Source organism: Scyliorhinus torazame, chromosome 22, assembly GCF_047496885.1.
Source record: "Scyliorhinus torazame isolate Kashiwa2021f chromosome 22, sScyTor2.1, whole genome shotgun sequence".
NCBI lineage: Eukaryota > Metazoa > Chordata > Chondrichthyes > Carcharhiniformes > Scyliorhinidae > Scyliorhinus > Scyliorhinus torazame.
Window position 1 is genome coordinate 572,477 of NC_092728.1, and position 6,083 is coordinate 578,559.

Consider the following 6,083-nt stretch of genomic DNA (forward strand, 5'->3'; position numbering starts at 1 on the left):
CCCCGCACACTCTCCCCCCCGCACACTCCCCCCGCACACCCTCCCCCCCGCACACTCCCCCCGCACACCCTCCCCCCCGCACACCCTCCCCCCGCACACTCCTCCCCCGCACACTCCTCCCCCGCACACCCTCACCCCCGCACTCTCCCCCCCCGCACACCCTCCCCCCTGCACACTCTCCCCCCCGCACACTCTCCCCCCCGCACACTCTCCCCCCTGCACACTCTCCCCCCCCCCGCACATACTGCCCCCGCACACTCCCCCCGCACACACCCCCCGCCCACTCACTCCCCGCCCACTTCCCCGTACACTCTCCCTCCCGAGTGCTACCCCCCGAGAGAATGTATGGGGGGAGTGGGCGGGGGAGAGTGGGCGGGGGAGTGTGGGTGGGGAGAGTGGGCGGGGGAGAGTGGGCGGGGGGAGAGTGGGCGGGGGGAGAGTGGGCGGGGGGAGAGTAGGCGGGGGAGAGTAGGCGGGGGGAGAGTGGGCGGGGGGAGAGTGGGCGGGGGCGAGTGGGCGGGGGAGAGTGGGCGGGGGGAGAGTGGGCGGGGGAGAGTGGGCGGGGGAGAGTGGGCGGGGGAGAGTGGGCGGGGGAGAGTGGGAGGGGGAGAGAACGGCGGGGGAACGTGGGCGGGAGAGAGTGGGCTGGGGAGAGTGGGCGGGGGTAGTGTGGGCGGGGGTAGTGTGGGCTGGGAGAGAGCGGGCGGGGGGAGAGCGGGAGGGGGGAGAGTGGGCGGGGGAGAGTGGGCGGGGGAGAGTGGGCGGGGGAGAGTGGGCGGGGGAGAGTGGGCGGGGAGAGAACGGCGGGGGAGAGTGGGCAGGAGAGAGTGGGCTGGGGAGAGTGGGCGGGGGTAGTGTGGGCGGGGGTAGTGTGGGCTGGGAGAGAGCGGGCAGGGGGAGAGCGGGAGGGGGGAGAGCGGGCGGGGGAGAGTGGGCGGGGGAGAGTGGGCGGGGAGAGTGGGCGGGTGGAGAGTGGGCGGGGGTGTGTGCGGGGGGAGAGTGGACGGGGGAGAGTGGGCAGCGGGGGGAGAGTGGGGGGGGAGAGTGGGCGGGGTGGGAGAGTGAGGGGGGGGAGAGTGTGCGGGGGGAGAGTGGGCGGGGGGGAGAGTGGGCGGGGGGGAGAGTGGGCGGGGGGGGGGAGAGTAAGCGGGGGGAGAGTGGAAGGGGGAGAGTGGACGGGGGACAGTGGGCGGGGGGAGAGTGGGTAGGGGGGAGAGTGGGTAGGGGGGAGGGTGCAGGGGGGGGAGGTCGCGGGGGGAGAGGTCGCGGGGGGAGAGGGCGTGGTGGGAGAGTGTGCGGGGGAGAGGACGAGGGGCGAGAGGGCGCGGGGGATAGGGCGCGGGGGAGAGGGCGCAGGGGGAGAGGGCGCGGGGGGAGAATGTGCGGGGGGAGAGTGTGTCAGGCCTGAGCAGGACAAGGCCGTCGGTCACTCACCTCCCACACGATGACCAGTTCATTCCGCTTTCCACCACCTCCGCTCACGTTAGCCGGAGGAACCGATGGGACTGGAGGAGGAGAGAAATTCACATCATATTCCCAAAACAACATGGAAAAGATCCTCAGCTCGACACCGATCTCTGACAGTGCGGCACTCCCCCAGTACTGACCCTCTGACAGTGCAGCACTCCCCCAGTACTGACCCTCTGACAGTGCGGCACTCCCCCAGTACTGACCCTCTGACAGTGCGGCACTCCCTCAGTACTGACCCTCTGACAGTGCAGCACTCCCCCAGTACTGACCCTCTGACAGTGCAGCACTCCCCCAGTACTGACCCTCTGACAGTGCGGCACTCCCTCAGTACTGACCCTCTGACAGTGCAGCACTCCCCCAGTACTGACCCTCTGACAGTGCAGCACTCCCCCAGTACTGACCCTCTGACAGTGCAGCACTCCCCCAGTACTGACCCTCTGACAGTGCGGCACTCCCCCAGTACTGACCCTCTGACAGTGCGGCACTCCCTCAGTACTGACCCTCTGACAGTGCAGCACTCCCTCAGTACTGACCCTCTGACAGTGCGGCACTCCCTCAGTACTGACCCTCTGACAGTGCAGCACTCCCTCAGTACTGACCCTCTGACAGTGCGGCACTCCCTCAGTACTGACCCTCTGACAGTGCAGCACTCCCTCAGTACTGACCCTCTGACAGTGTGGCACTCCCTCAGTACTGACCCTCTGACAATGCGGCACTCCCTCAGTACTGACCCTCTGACAGTGCTGCACGCCCTCAGTACTGACTCTCTGACAGTGCGGCACTCCCTCAGTACTGACCCTCTGACAGTGCGGCACTTCCTCAGTACTGAATCTCTGACAGTGCGGCACTCCCTCAGTACTGACCCTCTGACAGTGCGGCACTCCCTCAGTACTGACCCTCCGACAGTGCGGCACTCCCTCAGTACTGACCCTCTGACAGTGCAGCACTCCCTCAGTACTGACCCTCTGACAGTGCGGCACTCCCTCAGTACTGACCCTTGAACAGTGCGGCAGTCCCTCAGTACTGACCCTCTGACAGTGCAGCACTCCCTCAGTACTGACCCTCTGACAGTGCGGCACTCCCTCAGTACTGACCCTCTGACAGTGCAGCACTCCCTCTGTACTGACCCTCTGACAGTGCGGCACTCCCTCAGTACTGACCCTCTGACAGTGCGGCACTCCCTCAGTACTGACCCTCTGACAGTGCGGCACTCCCTCAGTACTGACCCTCTGACAGTGCGGCACTCCCTCAGTACTAACCCTCTGACAGTGCAGCACTCCCTCAGATCTGACCCTCTAACAGTGCGGCACTCGCTCAGTACTGACCCTCTGACAGTGCGGCACTCCCTCAGTACTAACCCTCTGACAGTGCGGCACTCCCTCAGTACTGACCCTCTGACAGTGCGCACTCCCTCAGTACTAACCCTCTGACAGTGCGGCACTCCCTCAGTACTGACCCTCTGACAGTGTGCACTCCCTCAGTACTAACCCTCTGACAGTGCGGCACTCCCTCAGTACTGACCCTCTGACAGTGCGGCACTCCCTCAGTACTGGCCCTCTGACAGTGCGGCACTCCCTCAGTGCTGACCCTCTGACAGTGCAGCACTCCCTCAGTACTGACCCTCTGACAGTGCAGCACTCCCTCAGTACTGACCCTCTGACAGTGCAGCGCTCCCTCAGTACTGACCCTCTGACAGTGCGGCACTCCCTCAGTGCTGACCCTCTGACAGTTCGGCACTCCTTCAGTACTGACCCTCTGACAGTGCGGCACTCCCTCAGTACTGACCCTCTGACAGTGCAGCACTCCCTCACTACTGACCCTCTGACAGTGCAGCACTCCCTCAGTACGAAGCCTCTGACAGTGCGGCACTCCCTCAGTACTGACCCTCTGACAGTGCAGCGCTCCCTCAGTACTGACCCTCTGACAGTGCGGCACTCCCTCAGTACTGACCCTCTGACAGTGCGGCACTCCCTCAGTACTGACCCTGTAACAGTGCGGCACTCCCTCAGTACTGACCCTCTGACAGTGCGGCACTCCCTCAGTACTGACCCTGTAACAGTGCGGCACTCCCTCAGTACTGACCCTCTGACAATTCGACACTCCCTCAGTACTGACCCTCTGACAGTGCGGCACTCCCTCAGTACTGACCCTCTGAAAGTGCAGCGCTCCCTCAGTACTGACCCTCTGACAGTGCGGAGCTCCCTCAGTACTGACCCACTGACAGTGCAGCACTCCCTCAGTACTGACCCTGACAGTGCAGCACTCCCTCAGTACTGACCCTCTGACAGTGCAGCACTCCCTCAGTACTGACCCTCTGACAGTGCGGAGCTCCCTCAGTACTGACCCACTGACAGTGCGGCACTCCCTCAGTACTGACCCTCTGACAGTGCGGCACTCCCTCGGTACTGACCCTCTGACAGTGCGGCACTCCCACGGTACTGACCCTCTGACAGTGCAGCACTCCCTCAGTACTGACCCTCTGACAGTGCAGCACTCCCTCAGTACTGACCCTCTGACAGTGCAGCACTCCCTCACTACTGACCCTCTGACAGTGCAGCACTCCCTCAGTACGAAGCCTCTGACAGTGCGGCACTCCCTCAGCACTGACCTTCTGACAGTGCGGCACTCACTCAGTACTGACCCTCTAACAGTGCGGCACTCCCTCAGTACTGACCCTCTGACAGTGCAGCACTCCCTCAGTGCTGACCCTCTGACAGTGCAGCACTCCCTCAGTACTGACCCTCTGACAGTGCGGCGATCCCTCAGTACTGACCCTTTAACAGTGCGGTGCTCCCTCAGTACTGACCCTCTGTCAGTGCGGCGCTCCCTCAGTACTGACCCTCTGACAGTGCGGCACTCCCTCAGTACTGACCCTCTGACAGTGCAGCACTCCCCCAGTACTGACCCTCTGACAGTGCGGCGATCCCTCAGTACTGACCCCTTTAACAGTGCGGCGCTCCCTCAGTACTGACCCTCTGACAGTGCGGTGCTCCCTCAGTACTGACCCTCTGACACTGCAGCACTCCCTCAGTACTGACCCTCTGACAGTGCAGCACTCCCTCAGTACTGACCCTCTGACAGTGCGGCACTCCCTCAGTACTGACCCCCTGACAGTGCAGCACTCCCTCAGTACTGACCCTCTGAAAGTGCAGCGCTCCCTCAGTACTGACCCTCTGACAGTGCAGCACTCCCTCAGTACTGACCCTCTGACAGTGCAGCACTCCCTCAGTACTGACCCTCTGACAGTGCGGCACTCCCTCAGTACTGACCCTCTGACAGTGCGGCGATCCCTCAGTCCTGACCCTTTAACAGTGCGGCTCTCCCTCAGTACTGACCCTCTGTCAGTGCGGCGCTCCCTCAGTGCTGACCCTCTGACAGTGCAGCACTCCCTCAGTACTGACCCTCTGACAGTGCGGCGATCCCTCAGTACTGACCCTTTAACAGTGCGGTGCTCCCTCAGTACTGACCCTCTGTCAGTGCGGCGCTCCCTCAGTACTGACCCTCTGACAGTGCGGCACTCCCTCAGTACTGACCCTCTGACAGTGCAGCACTCCCCCAGTACTGACCCTCTGACAGTGCGGCGATCCCTCAGTACTGACCCTTTAACAGTGCGGCGCTCCCTCAGTACTGACCCTCTGACAGTGCGCGGTGCTCCCTCAGTACTGACCCTCTGACAGTGCAGCACTCCCTCAGTACTGACCCTCTGACAGTGCGGCACTCCCTCAGTACTGACCCTTTGACAGTGCGGCGCTCCCTCAGTACTGACCCTCTGACAGTGCGGCGCTCCCCTCAGTACTGACCCTATGACAGTGCGGCACTCCCTCAGCACTGACCCTCTGACAGTGCAGCACTCCCTCAGTACTGACCCTCTGACAGTGCGGCACTCCCTCAGTACTGACCCCTTGACAGTCCGGCACTCCCTCAGTACTGACCCTCTGACAGTGCAGCACTCCCTCAGTACTGACCCTCTGACAGTGCGGCACTCCCCTCAGTACGAAGCCTCTGACAGTGCGGCACTCCCTCAGTACTGACCCTCTGACAGTGCAGCGCTCCCTCAGTACTGACCCTCTGACAGTGCAGCACTCCCTCAGTACTGACCCTCTGACAGTGCGCGGCACTCCCTCAGTACTGACCCTTTGACAGTGCGGCGCTCCCTCAGTGCTGACCCTCTGACAGTGCGGCGCTCCCTCAGTACTGACCCTCTGACAGTGCGGCACTCCCTCAGCACTGACCCTCTGACAGTGCGGCGCTCCCTCAGTACTGACCCTCTGACAGTGCGGCACACCCTCAGCACTGCAGTTGACTCACAAATGCAGATGTTGGATATCTGAGTGTGTGGTGGGGTTACTGAGAGTGATGGGTGTCTATACTGTGAAGTTTATTCTAAGGGCCAGTTAGTCTTACGTCAGTAGTGGGCAAATTAGTAGATTCAACCCTGAGATAGGGTTAAGTGTCAGAAAGGCGCGCACTAGTCAGGGATAGTCAGCATGCATTTGTTAAAGGAAAGTCTCACAAATGTAATTGAGTTCTTTGAGGAAGTAACAAGAAGGGTTGATGAAGGTAGTGCGGTGGATGTGGTTTACATGGACTTTAGCAAAGTGCTTGACAAAGTT

At 62.3% G+C, this 6,083-nt stretch overlaps 1 protein-coding gene across 1 annotated transcript in view; it reads right to left on the reverse strand.

The window, feature by feature from the left end:
- The window catches only part of LOC140399397 (contactin-5-like), a 114,970-nt gene extending 113,471 nt beyond the window's left edge, over positions 1–1,499 (reverse strand). Inside the window, exon 1 of the mRNA XM_072488976.1 lies at positions 1,435–1,499. The gene's annotated coding sequence lies outside the window, so the exon portion shown is untranslated. The remainder of the gene's footprint in view (positions 1–1,434) is intronic.
- Positions 1,500–6,083: the final 4,584 nt, after the last annotated feature.